The sequence below is a fragment of the Pelodiscus sinensis genome, chromosome 3 (genome assembly GCF_052426305.1).
Source record: "Pelodiscus sinensis isolate ZL-2025 chromosome 3, ASM5242630v1, whole genome shotgun sequence".
Lineage (NCBI taxonomy): Eukaryota > Metazoa > Chordata > Testudines > Trionychidae > Pelodiscus > Pelodiscus sinensis.
The window spans coordinates 157,315,334-157,330,352 of NC_143054.1; the positions used below are offsets into that span (position 1 = coordinate 157,315,334).

The following is a 15,019-nucleotide window of genomic DNA, read 5'->3' on the forward strand; positions in this document are numbered from 1 at the left end:
GTATCCAGTATGGTAGTCAGCAAACAAGACTTACTCACTGCTTGTTGATCAACTGAAACAGGTCAGTAGCATGTGGGATCTGTGTCAGTTTCCCTGTTGCAGGCTAAAACACTCATCTTGTATTTGCTTATATAGATTTTGTGCCAGACAGGCCAGCCTCCAGAAATCATAGATAATGTGTCAATTTAGAACAGTTGCTTTGGGCAATATGGACAGCTACCTCAGTTATTTCTATGGACTTTCCTTCTGATTTCTAATAATGACCCTGTTACTGTTTGCAACTGAAACCTGGGCTAAATCCTTATTACTAAACAACATCACTCACAGTTTGAAATCTCAGTGTACACATGTTGTAGGTGCTCGAAGTGTTGTGTAGTGTGAATGTTGTGAAAGAGGAAACTGGAGCTTTGTCTAGACTGCTCATACACCCCTGGCTGGGCTTAGGCCAGCTCCTGGGGTTTGAGCTAAGCAGCTGTTAACCTGTGGGACAGACTTTGGGGCTTAGAGCCTGGGCTGCAGCATGGGCCTAGTGAGCCTAAAAGGGCTACAGTGCAATGGACCAGCCCATTAGCCCAAGTCCAGTGTCTGCTGGCACAGGCCAGTGGGAGGTTTTTAATTACAATGTTAAATGTACCCATACCTAGGGACTTGGGAATCCTAGACTCTGTATGACTGGCTGAGGGACCTTTGCCAAATCATTTGGGCTATGTCTACACTGACAGGTTATTGCGCAAAAACAGCTGTTTTTATGTAAGAACCCGCAGAGCGTCCACACTGCCCGCCTGCTTTTGCGCAAGAGATTTACTGTACGGCGTTGGAAGAGAGGGCGTCTTGCGCAACAGCTACGCTCTTTTCTAACAAGTGTAAACCCTCTTGCGCAAGAGGGCAGTGTGGACACGCGGCAGGGGTTTCTTGCACAAGAAAGCCCTATCGCTAAAATGGCCATCAGAGCTTTCTTGCGCAAGAAAGCGTCCACACTGCCATGGATGCTCTTGTGCAAAAACACATGACAGTGTGGACGTTTTCTTGCGCAAGAGTTCTTGCACAACAACGCTCCAATGTAGACATAGCCAGGGCTCGAGAAATCTGCTTATCTATGCGCCTGTGGGAATAGATTTCAGCTGGTCACCCCATTCACCGGTGGTTTGCGTATGCGCAGTGCGGGGCTGGCGAGTGATTTTCACCGTGATGGTTGAGCCCTGGACATAGCCATAGAGTCCCACAAGCCGGAGGAAGGGGACTGGTCACATTTTACCACTGGAGAAACTAGGTGCTACTTTGCAAGGCAAAAGCACCTCTCCTGGTCCCTCAAGTTAGCATGCTCACGTGCATCCGCACCCTTAGGTCCATGTTTACAAATAAAGCACCTGCCCCCTCCATACACACACCCAAACTCCTCCTGAGTCGGGGCCTGTGTACGGACAAACTAGAGCTGCCGGGACTGGCACTAGCACCTGCGTTTGGCTCCCTGTGCGGCCAGGTCCAGGGGCGGGGTTGTGCAGGCAGGCAGGCATCCCTGTGCCCGGGGCTCAGCGGGCCTGGCCCACTCCTTTTACAGGAGCTCTGTGGAGGGCAGGTGCCCAGCTCTTCTGGCCCTTTGCCAGGAGCCCGAGCCGGGCCGAACACGTTCCCTCCAGAGCTGCTCCAGGGGGCTGGGGTACCTCGCGGGGAGCCCCTTCCCCCGCCCCGCACGGCCACCGCCCCGACCCCGTAGTTCTGGCCCCGCTTGGCGGACGGGGCGGGGCGCAGCGAGCCAGGTGCGGGCACCTGCGCCCCGCCTCGCCTCGCCACCCCCCGCCAGCTCCAGCTTACCCGCGTCCTGGGTCGAGCTCCGGCCGCAGCGCAGCCCCCAGCTGCGCCCCAGCCGCTGCCGGCGTCCCGCTGCTCCCCGCCTGGGACTGTCCGCGCGGCAGACGCAGCGCGAGTGTGGCTCCGCCGCGGGGCTCCTCTCGCCCGGGCTCTTGCCTCAGCGCCCTTGGCGGCGAGAGGCCGGGACTGACAGGGCTGCAGTGGGAGCGCCTGTCCCGGGAGCAGCGCGCTGAGCCGGGCGGCTCGGAGCCCTGCACGTCCTACCCCGGCCTTTGCAAGCGGCTGCTAGTGCGGGGCGCCCCCCATCGTGTGAGAGTTTAGTGGGGGGGGGGGGTCAGTTAAGTTCAAGGGACCTGGGCGTGCCCCGCACTCTGCAGCACAGGCCCTCAGCTCCCCAGCTCCGCACTAGTGGCCGCTTTCCAAGAGCTGGGTCAATGCAAACACAGCTCGTCAGTGGGACCGTCCAGGGGGTGGATACCTGCAGGGGATCCTGGTTCAAACGCCCATGGACAGGTGGTGTCCAGGTTTGCACCGGACAATCCAGTTTTGGGGCGTTCTGTTCGGGAAACAAACTGAGAAAATATCAGACAGACATATAAATGTCCAGTATTTTCTACGTTTTTATTATTATCATGAGTATCAGTACAGCGGCTACTGACTGGCTGGTAGGCGGGCTCACACTGCGTGAGTGTGTCTACCAGCCAGGCAGTACACAACTACGCAGTAGAGGGGGGGAAACCGGGGCCATGCGCGGGATGGGCAGCACCCCAGGATCTGCCTTCATCTGGGCCAGCCCCACTCCCCAGTGGCCGGTTCCCCCCAGACAGCCCAGCTTCCTCCAACCCCCTCCCAGCCAGCCCTGCTTCCCACTGGTCGGCTCCCCCCCCAATCTCTCGCAGCCAGCCCCACTCGCCCCAACCCGCTCCTGGCCAGCCCCACTTCCTTCGCAGACGGTTCCTCCCCCACATCTGAGATCAAGTGTGTCCAGTATTTTTTTTAAACCATCTAGTAACCCTAACAGGTGGCAGCCTCGTGGGCAGCCATGATGCATTTGGCTTTACCAGACCAGTAATAACATTGTGGAGCTTTTAACGCCTGGAATAAAGCCACACAGTGTGGCCATGGACAGTCAGTGCTGTTGTTATGAAAGAGCCCTGGGGGTACAGTGAAAGCTGCGTAGAACTTCTGAGCAAGCCTGAGTAGCTTTAAGGCTTTCCATGCGTACTTAGACAATGATTTGCCTTATTTATATAAGCTGAAAAATCTTCCCTTAGTAGAGGCTGTGAGGTTGGCAGACTAGTCGCCAGCTCATGCCAAGGTCTCCGTGTCTCAGTGGGACACTGACAGACACATCCCTGCGATCTGGCTGGTTCATGGGTTAATACAGTATTGACAGAGTAGCATGGGTGCCAGGTATTGTAGGCAGTGGGAGGCTAAGCATCCCCAAAGAGCCTAATGTAGCTCAGCCCCCTGACCAGTGCACTTCCCACAGGGAGTTGGGATTAGACATGTTGCCTGCCCAGTACTCTGGGGACTGGAGTCCTGGGGCTGAAGCTGCAGCACATCAGAGCTGGGGCCTGGCCTTCCTGCCCCCAGCTGAGCAGCGCTGGGGTCATGGGCTGCAGTGTGTATGCTTTGGGCTCCTCGGGGGTGAGTAGGGTAGAAGAGAGGGGCACAAGGGGAGAGTCCAGCAGCTAGCCTCTCCAGGTGTCCGGGTCACTGGCCATCCATGCTTTGTAACCAAGATTTGAAAAGTGTGGCCATTTTATAGCTGAGTCACCAAACACTGCCTAGTGTTTGCAGTGTTCTAGTAGTGTTGGTCTCAGGATATGAAAGGGAGATACGGTAGGTGCAGACCGGTGCTTGCTGCACACTTGTGTGGCCACTCAGAAGACAGTCAAATGCTACCCAGCTGATTAGCAGAGCACCCACTGGTAGGTTTTGTGTTTGTATTGATGGTGCACATTTACACATGCTTGCTGCACATAAAAATTATTCCACACACGGATGGAAAAATTCCATACCTGGATGGAAAAAAATAGAGATGTGCAACAGTCTCTTTTGTTGGATCAATACAGAAGAAGCACTCAGTGTAACATGAAAGCTCAGCTCTTCAGTCTACAAAAGTTGGGCCAATAAATGCTTTTAGCTCACGGCCTTGTCACACTATAATGACAACAAAGTGGCTACAAACAGGCCAAACTGTGCAGTATAAATGTTCAGCAGAAAAGTATCTTAGGAAAAGAGGACACTGCAGGATTCACTGGTGTCTCATCTTTGATCACTTCTGTTAACTTCATTTTTGATCCTGCTGCTAATACACCTTTCCCTCGCCCCCGTCCCTTCAACTCAATGTGGTTTCAGGCGGGAGGAATAGGGGGGCCACTGATTGTACTGAGTTTCTGATATGAAATGTTTTGTATTCACATAAATAGCACAGGTTGCAAACTGAGCCAACCCATATTTTAGTGCTACAGATGTGCTGCTAGTTTTTGCTATTTCAGAGCTCTGGCGTGATTTAGATTAGGATTAGCAGATAACAGTTTGTAGGTAAAATCTTCTCAGACTGGGAATAAATATCACAGGAGCAATTGCCTTAGATCACTATTCCTTATGGCACAGTGGCCCTGAACGGGCCCTGCTCCCATCCAATCATACCATTAATTACTTACATTTACATACGTGTCTTGAGTTTGTACCTGCAAAGTGATGCTAGTGTTGAATCAGTTTATACTGGCAAAACTGCAGCTATTCTGCTAAAAACACCATTTAGCTGCAGCTTTGCCAGTATAAACCAGAGTGTCTACATTAGGGGCTTTGACAGCAGAGGGATGTGAAGCAATGCAATTGCCTGACTTACATGCAGCTTCTCTGTGGCAGCAGAAAGCAGAGATCCCCAGCCTCATGGCATTCTGCTTCCCGCTGCTGTAGAGAAGCCAGGTGCAGCAGGCAGGAAGAGCAGAGCAGGATGGAGCAGGCTGCCATCTGTTCCAGCTCCTGCTGCTATGGTGAGTGCAGGAGGAGGAGGTAACCCCTGCTGCCACATGGCCCCTAGTAATTCCGTCACACAAGGGAGAGGGTAAAGGGGCGGAGCAGGGATGGCACTTGAGGGAAGGGATAGAGCAGGGGCAAGTGGAACTGGAGGAGAGGTGAGGCGGGGCCTATGGGTGGGTTTGCCTGGTGCCCCACATCCTCCAGGTTATGGCCCTGCTGATTAGGGCCATATCTCATGCACTAGGAACATAATACTGTCCATTCTTAGTCAGACCAAAGGTCCATCTCGCCCTGTATTTAGTTTTCCAATGGTGGCCAATGCCAGATGCCCCAGAGGGAAAGAAGTGACAAACAGCGGCTAGGGACACTGAAAGCATGGTGCCTTGAGGAAATGCTATTGTGAAGGCTAACACTATAAGAGGATTCAAAAAAGAACTAGGTGAGTTCATGAGATAGGTCCATCGAAGGCCATGTGCTGCATAGCTACGTCACTGGGCTGGAGGATGAGTGATGTGCATACTGTGAGAATGAATGTCAGTCATCATCTGAATTAATGCTGACTATAACGGTGGGAAAAGCTCAAGCAAAAATCTTTCCCAACTCTGCAACCTTACCTCTTTCCATTAGCTCAAAGGGCCAGTCAGGTTAAAGGGCAAGACTTCAGATGTAGCTACAGAAGCTGTAATGTCTCTTAGCAGACATCTCTTGCCTGTATGAGGTAGTTTCCTTCGAGTGAGATTTTGGCTCAGTGACCGTTTATTACTGGAACTAGTACAAGGACCAAAAGCTGAAGGAAGAACACCAAATGTTTCGGCTCAACATCAGTTGCTTTTCCTCACTCTGCACAACATTTTACCTCATTATTTGAATTCTCCAGTGTCAAGCACAAAACCTGTTAGGTAGCTCTGGATACAGTGAGTGAGTGAAGTATTAGAAAAAGTGAGTTAGGTCCCATCCACACTACTGTAGCATTTGCCTTTCAATTCTCATGAAAGGGTTTTGTGATGGCAGGCCATCACCCAGATTAAAAACTCATATATATATAAATTGTGGAGAGATCCTTAAATATTTATAAAACTGGGCACTGTTTTCCAAATAAAGATATCCCTTTAAAGTGAAAGTCATTCCGGATACTACACTTGGCCCTGCTGATTTTTCTCATCTTCCCCCACTTTTTTCTGTAAAATCCATAAGGAAGAATATAAATATGCAGGAGAAACAACTGAACTGATTTTCCAACACTCTCTTACAGTTATTTTAGGTGTTAATTGCAACACTACAACGGGGGGGGGGGGGGGGGGGGGGGGGGGGCAGGTGGCCAACCCATTACAGACAAAGAGCCAAAATAATGGTGAACACAGCTCAAAGAGCCAAGGGAAAAAAGTTATAGAGCCAAAAAAAAAAAAAAAAAAGCCCTGGCCGCCACATTTGGTAGAGCAAATGGGCTGTAGCCCTTTTAAGAGCAAAGCAGACATTGCCCTTTTAAGGCAGACATTTTCAAGACAGCCATTTTGAAGTCTGTACCGGCATCCCGTGCAGACAGAAACACGCTGCCCCTTTTGGAGCTGCAATTTTTTCTTTGAAGAGCTGCATGCGGGTTGGCCATCCCTGCACTAGAAGATAAAAACAATGAAGAGTCCAGAGGCACCTTAAAAACACTTTTATTATGGCATAAGCTTTTGTAAGTTGGAAGATGCCACCAGACTCCTTGTTGCTTTTGCTGAAACAGACTAACATGGCTATTTTTGAAACCTGTCAATAAAGGATAAAACATTTGTAGAAAGAAATGAGTTTTTTGACACAGACTGTATCTCTTTAAACATGTGGGGATGAAATTGTGCAGGAATCCATTTCAGCCTAGGGACTCGCAGCAACAAAAAAGACCAGTGTTACGAAAGGGGAAAGGGCAAAAAGAAGTTAAAGGCAAGAATGAAATAATTGGCAGGTGTGAAACATGATTGATTGGGGGAAGTTGGGAAGGGAAAGAATGAAGCTCTGGGAATGTGAGGAATACAAACATTTTGATTAAAAGACAAAGAGCACACAAGATTTGAGAGAGAACATTTCCAGTACCGGAGGAACAACGCATCAGGCCCATGGAATAAAGAGAAGGATCTCAGAGTTAACAAAGACAATTTAGCAGTGGGGTGGCTCCTACAATTGGTGACTGTACATGTCTTCCACCCTCTTCATTTGCTGGCAGTTGACAGCTGGCTAATAAACACCCAAGAATTCAGGCTCTGGCAAGGCCCAACCCTTTGACAAAAAAAACTACTTGTAGAGAAGCGGGCTGTGCCCACGAAAGCGCATGATACCAGCTACATGTTTTGTTAGTCTATAAAGTGCTACCAGACTATTTGTGGTTGTTTTAGTTTTTACTTGTAGAGTGTTATTGACCAGGGCAATTTACAGTCGCACTGTTTAACAGAGTCAGTGGCTGCAAGGGTAGGGAGTGAACCTAAAGGAATGCTTGGCTTCCTTTCCTTATAAAACGGAATATGACAAATACTGTGTTATAATTACCCCCAGCTCTATGCCCTCACTCTTCTGTTCTTCCTCAGACCCCCCCCCCTCCCCGGTAAGGCATATAGGTCATTATCATTTCACAGATGGGGAAGGAACACCAATCCCTGGCTGTCTACATTTGAAAGCGCTGTCACAGAAGGATTGCCACAACAGCACTTTAAAGTGTGGCCATGGCCCCACACAGTGTGAGGGTACGTCTAAACTACATGGCTCCGTCGACGGAGCCATATAGATTTGTTGTTTTGGCAAAGGCAAATGAAGCCGCGATTTAAATGATCGCGGCTTCATTTAAATTTACATGGCTGCCACGCTGAGCCGACAAACAGCTGATCAGCGGTTTGTCTGCTCAGCGCGCTAGTCTGGATGCTCCCCTGCCGCCATCAAAGCTCTTTGTCAGCAGCCCCGGTAAACCTCATCCCACGAGGAATAACGGGGCTGCCGACAAAGGGCTTTGATGTCGGCAGGGGAGCGTCCAGACTAGCCCGCTGAGCGGACAAACAGCTGATCAGCTGTTTGTCGACTCAGCACGGCAGCCATGTAAATTTAAATGAATCCGCGATCATTTAAATCGCGGCTTCATTTGCCTTTGCCTATGTGTCTAATCTACATGCCTCTGACGACCGAGGCATGTAGTCTAGACACAGCCTGAGAGAGCTCTCCCAGCCCGCTGTATCAGGAAGGCAAAAGCTAGCAAGGGACGTAGAAGGTAACAAGAAAGGTTCCTACAGGCATGTTAGCAATAAGAAGGTGATCAGAGAGGGTGTGGGGCCCTTACTGGACGGGGGAGGTAATCCATTGACAGATGTTGTGGGAAAAGCTGAAGTACTCAACGCTTTTTTTGCCTCTGTCTTCACAGACAAGGTCAGTTCCCAGACTACTGCACTATGCAACGCAATATGGGAAGGAGGTGGGCAGCCCTCGGTGGAGAAAGAACAGGTTAAGAACTATTTTTAAAAGCTAGACATACACAAATCCATGGGTCCAGATTTAATGCATCCAAGGCTGTTGAGGAAGTTGGCAAATGTCATTGCAGGCCATTATCTTTGCAAATTCGTGGAGATCAGGAGAGGTCCCAGACTATTGGAAAATGGCAAATATAGTGTCTATCTTTAAAAAAAGGGAAGAAGGACAATCCAGAGAACTACAGACCAGTCAGCCTCACCTCAGTCCCCAGAAAAATCATGGAGGGGATCCTCAAGGAATCTGTTTTGAGGCACTTGGAAGAGGGAAAAGTGATCAGAAATAGTCAACATGGATTCACCAAGGGCAAGTCATACCTGACCAATCTGATTAGCTTCTATGCTGTGGCAACTGGCTCTATGGACATGGGAAAGTCAGTGGATGTGATATACCTTAACTTTAGCAAAACTTTTTATATGGTCTCCCACAGTATTCTTGCCAGCAAGTTAAGGATGTATGACTGGATAAATGGACTGTAAGGTGGATAGAAAACTGGCTAGATGGTCGGGCCCAACGGGTAGTGATCAACAGCTCATTGTTTGGTTGGCGGTCGGTTCAAACGGAGTGCCCCAAGGATCAGTTCTAGGGCCAGTTTTGTTCAACATCTTTATTAATGACCTGGATGAGGGGAAGGATTGCACCCTCATCAAGTTTGCAGATTACATTAAGATAGGGGAAGAGGTAGATACAATGGCAGGTAGGGATAACGTCCAGAGTGACTTAGACAAATTGGAGGATTGGGCCAAAAGAAATCTGATGAGGTTCTACTAGGACAAGTGCAGAGTCCTGCACTTGGGATAGAAGAATCCCAAGCACTGTTACAGGCTGGGAACTAACTGGCTAAGCAGCAGTTTTGCAGAAAAGTACCTGGGTATTATAGTGGATGAGATGCTGGATATGAGTCAACAGTGCGCCCTTATAACCAAGAAGGCTAATGGCATATTAAGGTGCATTAGGAGGAGAATTGCCAGCAGATCTAGAGAAGTGATTATTGCACTTTATTCGGCACTGGTGAGGCCACATCTGGAGTATTGCATCCAGTTCTGGACCCTCCACTATAGAAAGAATGTGGACACATTGAAGAGGGTCCAGCGGAGGGCAACCAAAATGATTAGGGGCTGGAGCATATGACTTACAAAGAGAGGCGGAGGGATTTGGTCTTATTTAGTCTGCAGAAGTGAAGAGTGAGGGGGGATTTGATAGCTGCCTTCAGCTTCCTGAAGGGAGGTTCCAAAGAGGATGGAGAGAGGCTGTTCTCAGTAGTGACAGATGGCAGAACAAGGAGCAATGGTCTCAGGTTGCAGTGGGAGAGGTCCAGGTTGGATATTAGGAAAACATTTCACTAGGAGGGTGAAAGGACTGGAATGGGTTAACTATGGAGGGAGTGGAAACTCCGTCCCTAGAGGTTTTTAAGTCCCAGCCTGAAAAAGCCCTGGATGGGTTGATTTAGTCAGGATTGGTCCTGCTTTGGGCAGGGGGCTGGACTTGATGACTCCTGAGGATTCTTCCAGCTCTAGGATTCCATGATTCTATAAACTAGGAGTGTTAAAATTAGATTAATTAACTAATCAAATAGTTAATGGGATTTCCATCGACTAGTCGATAAGGGCGCCTCTGCCTTTGAACTGCAGAAAGAGCCCTGCTGAACTCTTGCTCCATTTCAAAAGTGGAAGCCCCTCAGGGAGCACGGGACCAGTGGGGCACTGGACCCTTGCTCCCTGCAGCACCTGAGCTGTTGAAATGTACAAGAGCCCCACCAGGGCTCTTGTACATTTCAAAAGGCAGCCCCACAGAGAGTGAAGGGCTAGCAGGGGAGTCTCCCATTGGCCCCAAGCTCCTTGTGGGGCTTCTGCTTTTGAGTCTGCATTTTAAGAGTAGAATCACAGCAGAAGTGGTGCAAGAGGAGACTCCTTCATTCCCCACTCGTGCTGTTTCCTTCTGTGTCTCTACCACCCCTGCCCCGCATGGAGACAGTGCTGGGGAGAACCGGCTTTTAAGCCAGCTCCTCTGAACACCGGCTCCTGCTCCCCACCCTTGTTGCCTCTCTCTGATAGAGGCAGCAAGCGGGGGGGGAAGCGACAAGTCGCATTACTAGTTGACTAGTCAATTATATCTCTAGTGTAAAACAGCTCCATGAGGGGAGTCTCTAACAGCGCAGCTCCCAGTGCTGTAGCCTGCTTCACACTGTGCTTTACAGCGCTTATAACTTGCTGTGCTTGGGTGGGGTTTTTTCACACCCCGGGCCAGAAAGTTACAGTGCTGTGAGGTGCCAGTGTAGACTTGACTGCATGTAGCCTGAGGCAACAGAGCTCCTCACCAGCGACTGAGGCACGGGGCTGGGAATGATCCCTGAGTTTACATATCTGCACTGACGCTTGATTCTGCATGTGGCTTGGGGCATATTTGCTATTGGCTTTCCACTGGCACTTTACAACACTGTACATTTCTGGCTCCGGGTATGTGAAAAACACCCACACCCGTGGTGCAGTAAGTTACAATGCTGTAAAGCACCATTGTAGACTTAGCTGCTAACTGCTGGGGAGGAGCACTATAGATTACTGTGTTGATGAAAAGGGACTGTTTGTCTCATAACATTCTCCATTTGTGCTAGATGGGTACCCATTGCCCAGTTCTCGACATAGTCTAGAAGGCTGATTTCCATGCAGCTGTTCTTTCTTTAAAAATCCCAAATTACTCACATTAGCAAACTACTTCCAGGTTGAATTATGGAGACCAAAATGTGGATGGCGGGGGACTTAAGAAAGCCACATTGGAGACTATCCACTTCAAGTAGGGATCTGCTTCCAGTGTAGCTTTTTCACAAATACGGTTTGTACGGCTGCTATATTTTGACAGTCCTGAACCAGAGGAAGGGAACTGGCTCTTCCCAGGGTTATCACTTGTCAAGCCAGCTGCTAGCTTTGATCCTTTTTCTTCTCCTCTATGGGTTGTTCAAGTACTGATGCCTTTCATCAGATGCAGCCGGACAGCATGTAATCCTACTCTCATGGTTGCAATAGTTGTATTCAAGACTGTGCTGAATTCCAGTTATTATCTTTGGCTTGGAGGTATAGCAAGATTTTTAGTTCTCAGTTACATCTCAGGCTTGGTCTCTTGCAATTATCCATTTCCAGCCCTACCCTTGAAAACCATAAGTTTGAGCTTAGTGTTCAGCAATAAATTTGGACGTATGTTTAAACCAAGTTAAAACTAGGGCTTGAGCCTGAGGGCTGCCATGTTCTCCACCTGCGGCTGCTGGTAGCTCATTCTGGATGACCCAGGGCAGGTCAAATAAGGGTTTACATAAAGCAAAAGCTTTCTTTGTGCTGGGCTGGCTTGCACTTTACACCCTGCCCCCAACTCCCATGAGCACTGACTGAGGGAGTGCCCAGGGAATCACTTCTAAATACAAGACTCCAACCATGGCCTTTTTATGAGCCCCGTGTAGAGGGCATTACCGAATACAACATGGACTCTGAAATCTAATCTACCCTGTGAAATCTGGTAACTGTAGAGGAAGGACAGGGCTTGGGATACTCCAGCCAGGATCGCCTACTGTGGGCCAGACTCCAGCTCCTACTTTGGGCCTGGGGAGGGATGGGACTTTCTCTTCACCTGCAAAAGCTGGGTCAGACCCATCTCCAGCTTCAGGAAGCTCCATGTTGCTGGTTGAGACAGCTCCAGCACCTGGAGGGAGACTGCAGCCCCAGATGTCAGCCTGTGACCAGGCAGGAAGGCTGATGGGAAAACCCAGCCATATGGTAACCCTGCCACTCCAACACCCTGCAGCCCTCACTTCTGTGCTGCAGCTGGCAATGGTGTTGGCAGGGATTCTGCCTTCAGAACCAGGCACCTGGATAGCAGTGACTACCAAATGGGAACCAGGCTCTAAACCCCAGAACAGTGCAGAAGTGAGGTGGCAATCCCATGACACCTCTACAGTAGCTTTGTGACACCCCTTCCGCCCCCCCCCCCATGCGCAAGGCTTTTCTGGGCCAGGACCCCCATGTTTAGTATACTGGGAAATTTCAGAGGTAACGCTCTGAAATTGACCCTTTAAAAACCTTATGACCATGAAATTAACCAAAATGAACATGAATTTGCTAGAGCTCTGTCAACGTATGATGGGAGAGCTCCAGATGAACACATGCTGTGGGATTCAAATCCACAGTGCCCATGACCATCGGAGCTCTCTTGTGCAAGAGCATCTACACTGGCACGGATGCTCTTGCACAAAAGTACATCTCTTGCGCAAAGGCACATGCCAGTGTAGACACTCTCTTGCACAAATACTTTAACGCAAGAACTCTTGCGTTAAAGAGTATTTGCGCATGATCATGCCAATGTTGACGTAGCCTTGTACTTCCCATATGTTGATGAAGCTACATCCGTTTCCATTAGTTCAAGGGTTTGGCCAACTGCCACGTCCAAAGTCTACCTTTGTATATTGCTTTTAGACTCAGAGATAACTAAAAAGTGTTTTTTTTAATGTTCTAAGCCATATAAATTAATACTGTTACTTACTTGTAATAGGCTAGCACCTGGCATGATTCTGATCATAAATCACCAGAGGGTGAGGATCCCAGTAATGGTGAGAGCTAATTTGTCATTGCAAGAGGAGTGGTTTTTTTAAAGGTCACTGTTTGCCTTTGAGTACAGCCTGCTGCGTTGGATTCTGTAGGAACTACTGACTATGGCAGGACTTTTCTGGCGGTCATGCTCTTTTTCCTTTGTGAGCCAGAACTCTGTGTACAGGATGTTGCTAATACTGTTGCATAAGAGGATGAGACTCCACGTCCTTTGCCCCTGTGGGATGTGTGTGTGTGCAAACCTGCCATGTAGAAATCGAAGGGTTCAGATTGCCAATTTATGACAGCACATTCAAAGGCTTTTATGAAACTTATTTTCTCCTATAAATTATTGTTCAGTGACAACTGCTAACTCTAAACAGCAGATATTCAGCAGCCACATAAACTATTATTACAGCTGAAAAGCCTCTGCTGTATAAAAACTTTATGGATGTTAAAGATGGAGATGCTTAATAATTAATCATAAATAACAGTGCTTTCAGTACATGGGCACCGGCATATCAGGTATAATAGAATGTGACAATGTGATTGTATAAACATGTTACAAAGGAGACACTACTGACTGCCACAGTGTGTAGGAGAGGAGGTGTGAGCTATTTGCAATAATTGGGGACTGGATTGGCATATTTGGTTTCTATTCCTGGCTCTGTCACAGAATTGGGCTATGGCTTTGAGAAAATTACTTGACCTTTCCTTGTCTCTTTGTAAAGTATTTTAAAATACTCAGAAGTAATGTGCTTGATAAATGGATTTGCAGTTTTCCTACATATGGTAAGCACTCACAGCTATTACTGAAATTGACATGGGATTGAAGTCAACAGGAATTGAAGGTGCTCAGCACTTCTGAAAATTAGTCCACTCTCTTTTCCTTAGCTGCTGTATCGACTCTGCCTACAAGTCAGGCTGGGATGTGCTCCTTGAGTATCACTGGGATTTCTGGGTCTAGCCTGAATTCTCTTGGAAATTTTTCATGTAGATACCTCTCATTTTAGAAATGTTCTGATTCAAAGTTTAGGATGTTGTCCACTACCTTATATGCGGAGATAATTAGTTTAGGATGATGCCTGGCTATGCATATGGGATACTCCAATAGAGAGTTTATACTACCTCAAGATAAATTCAAAGTGATCAGTGACAGTTGTGTTAAATACAACAGCTGCAATATAGCATGAGGTGTTGGTGTAAGTGTTAGAATACTGTAGAAGAAGGTATATACTGAGGACCAAACTACGTGATTTTTCTTGGTATGTCAGTCTGTCATTCTCTAAGGGCAACAGAAGATGGTGGCAGCTAAATCAGAGGCAGCCTTTGTGGCCGTGGCTGTACAACCACTTGCTACATTTAACTGCGCACCTCAGTGACATGCACCAAGGGTGAGGTAGAGCCCATGCTGGCTGATTTTGCATGTAGTTTCCAGCTTTCTACTGGCAGTCACAAGCCCATTTTTAGGACTACAACACTGTAGTTGTGTTAAAATGCCTTATTACAGTTTTCACTGCAGAATACCAGGGGGTACTTTTCCTACACCCGTGAAAAACACTACAAATAGGCATCCTCTTTCAGCTTTACAGAGTTCTGTTTGCTTAGCCTAGCTGTGTGTCAGACAGTCCCGCTGACAGGAATTCTGGGCCCCAGGATAGCACAATGAATGGGCCCCCTGTCTGCCTCCCTCAGACCTAGCAACAGGCCTCCCATTCCCACACCCAGAGAAATCCTGAGTGCCACCCATCAGAGGGCCCCCAGTCAGTTGTAGCCCATCCTCCACCTGCCCAGAGGTACCCCTCATACCCGCTTTCCCTCCTTTGCCACCCCAGCCATCCTCTGTCCAGCTCTGCCTCCAGCAGGCCTGTACCCAGCTTGGCTCCTTCCCCTCTTTGCTTCCCCCAGCCCAGCTCTGCTGCCCAACCGTCTTTTCTTCCTCCCCACCAGGCTTCTCTCTCCCTGCCTAATTCTGCCCGCACCCCTCTGTTCTTTTCTCTTCCCAGCCTGGCACCTCCCAGCCATCCCCAGCTCAGTTTGCCCCCTCTCCTCACACCAGCAGTGTCCTCACACCGCAGTGTCCCTCACTCGGCTATCGCCAGCCCCACTCTTCCCAGTCCTGCTCTCCCCTTCCCCTGTCTGTCACATAGGATTCAAAAAGT

The 15,019-nt window shown here is 48.8% G+C and overlaps 1 protein-coding gene and 1 long non-coding RNA gene across 6 annotated transcripts in view; one reads left to right on the plus strand and one right to left on the minus strand.

Annotated features, from left to right (window-relative positions):
• The window catches only part of TLR5 (toll like receptor 5), a 37,355-nt gene extending 35,133 nt beyond the window's left edge, over positions 1-2,222 (minus strand). For 2 of the 5 annotated variants that reach the window (XM_075925255.2, XM_075925253.2), the window contains exon 1: positions 1,813-2,214. The gene's annotated coding sequence lies outside the window, so the exon portion shown is untranslated. Of the gene's footprint in view, positions 1-1,812 lie in introns of all 5 variants that reach the window. The other 3 variants (XR_016349260.1, XR_016349261.1, XM_075925252.2) reach the window with 3 other exon arrangements.
• The window catches only part of LOC112544560 (uncharacterized), a 24,374-nt gene continuing 9,355 nt past the window's right edge, over positions 1-15,019 (plus strand). The window contains exon 1 of the long non-coding RNA XR_003087898.2: positions 1-61. This is a non-coding gene — a long non-coding RNA (uncharacterized LOC112544560). The remainder of the gene's footprint in view (positions 62-15,019) is intronic.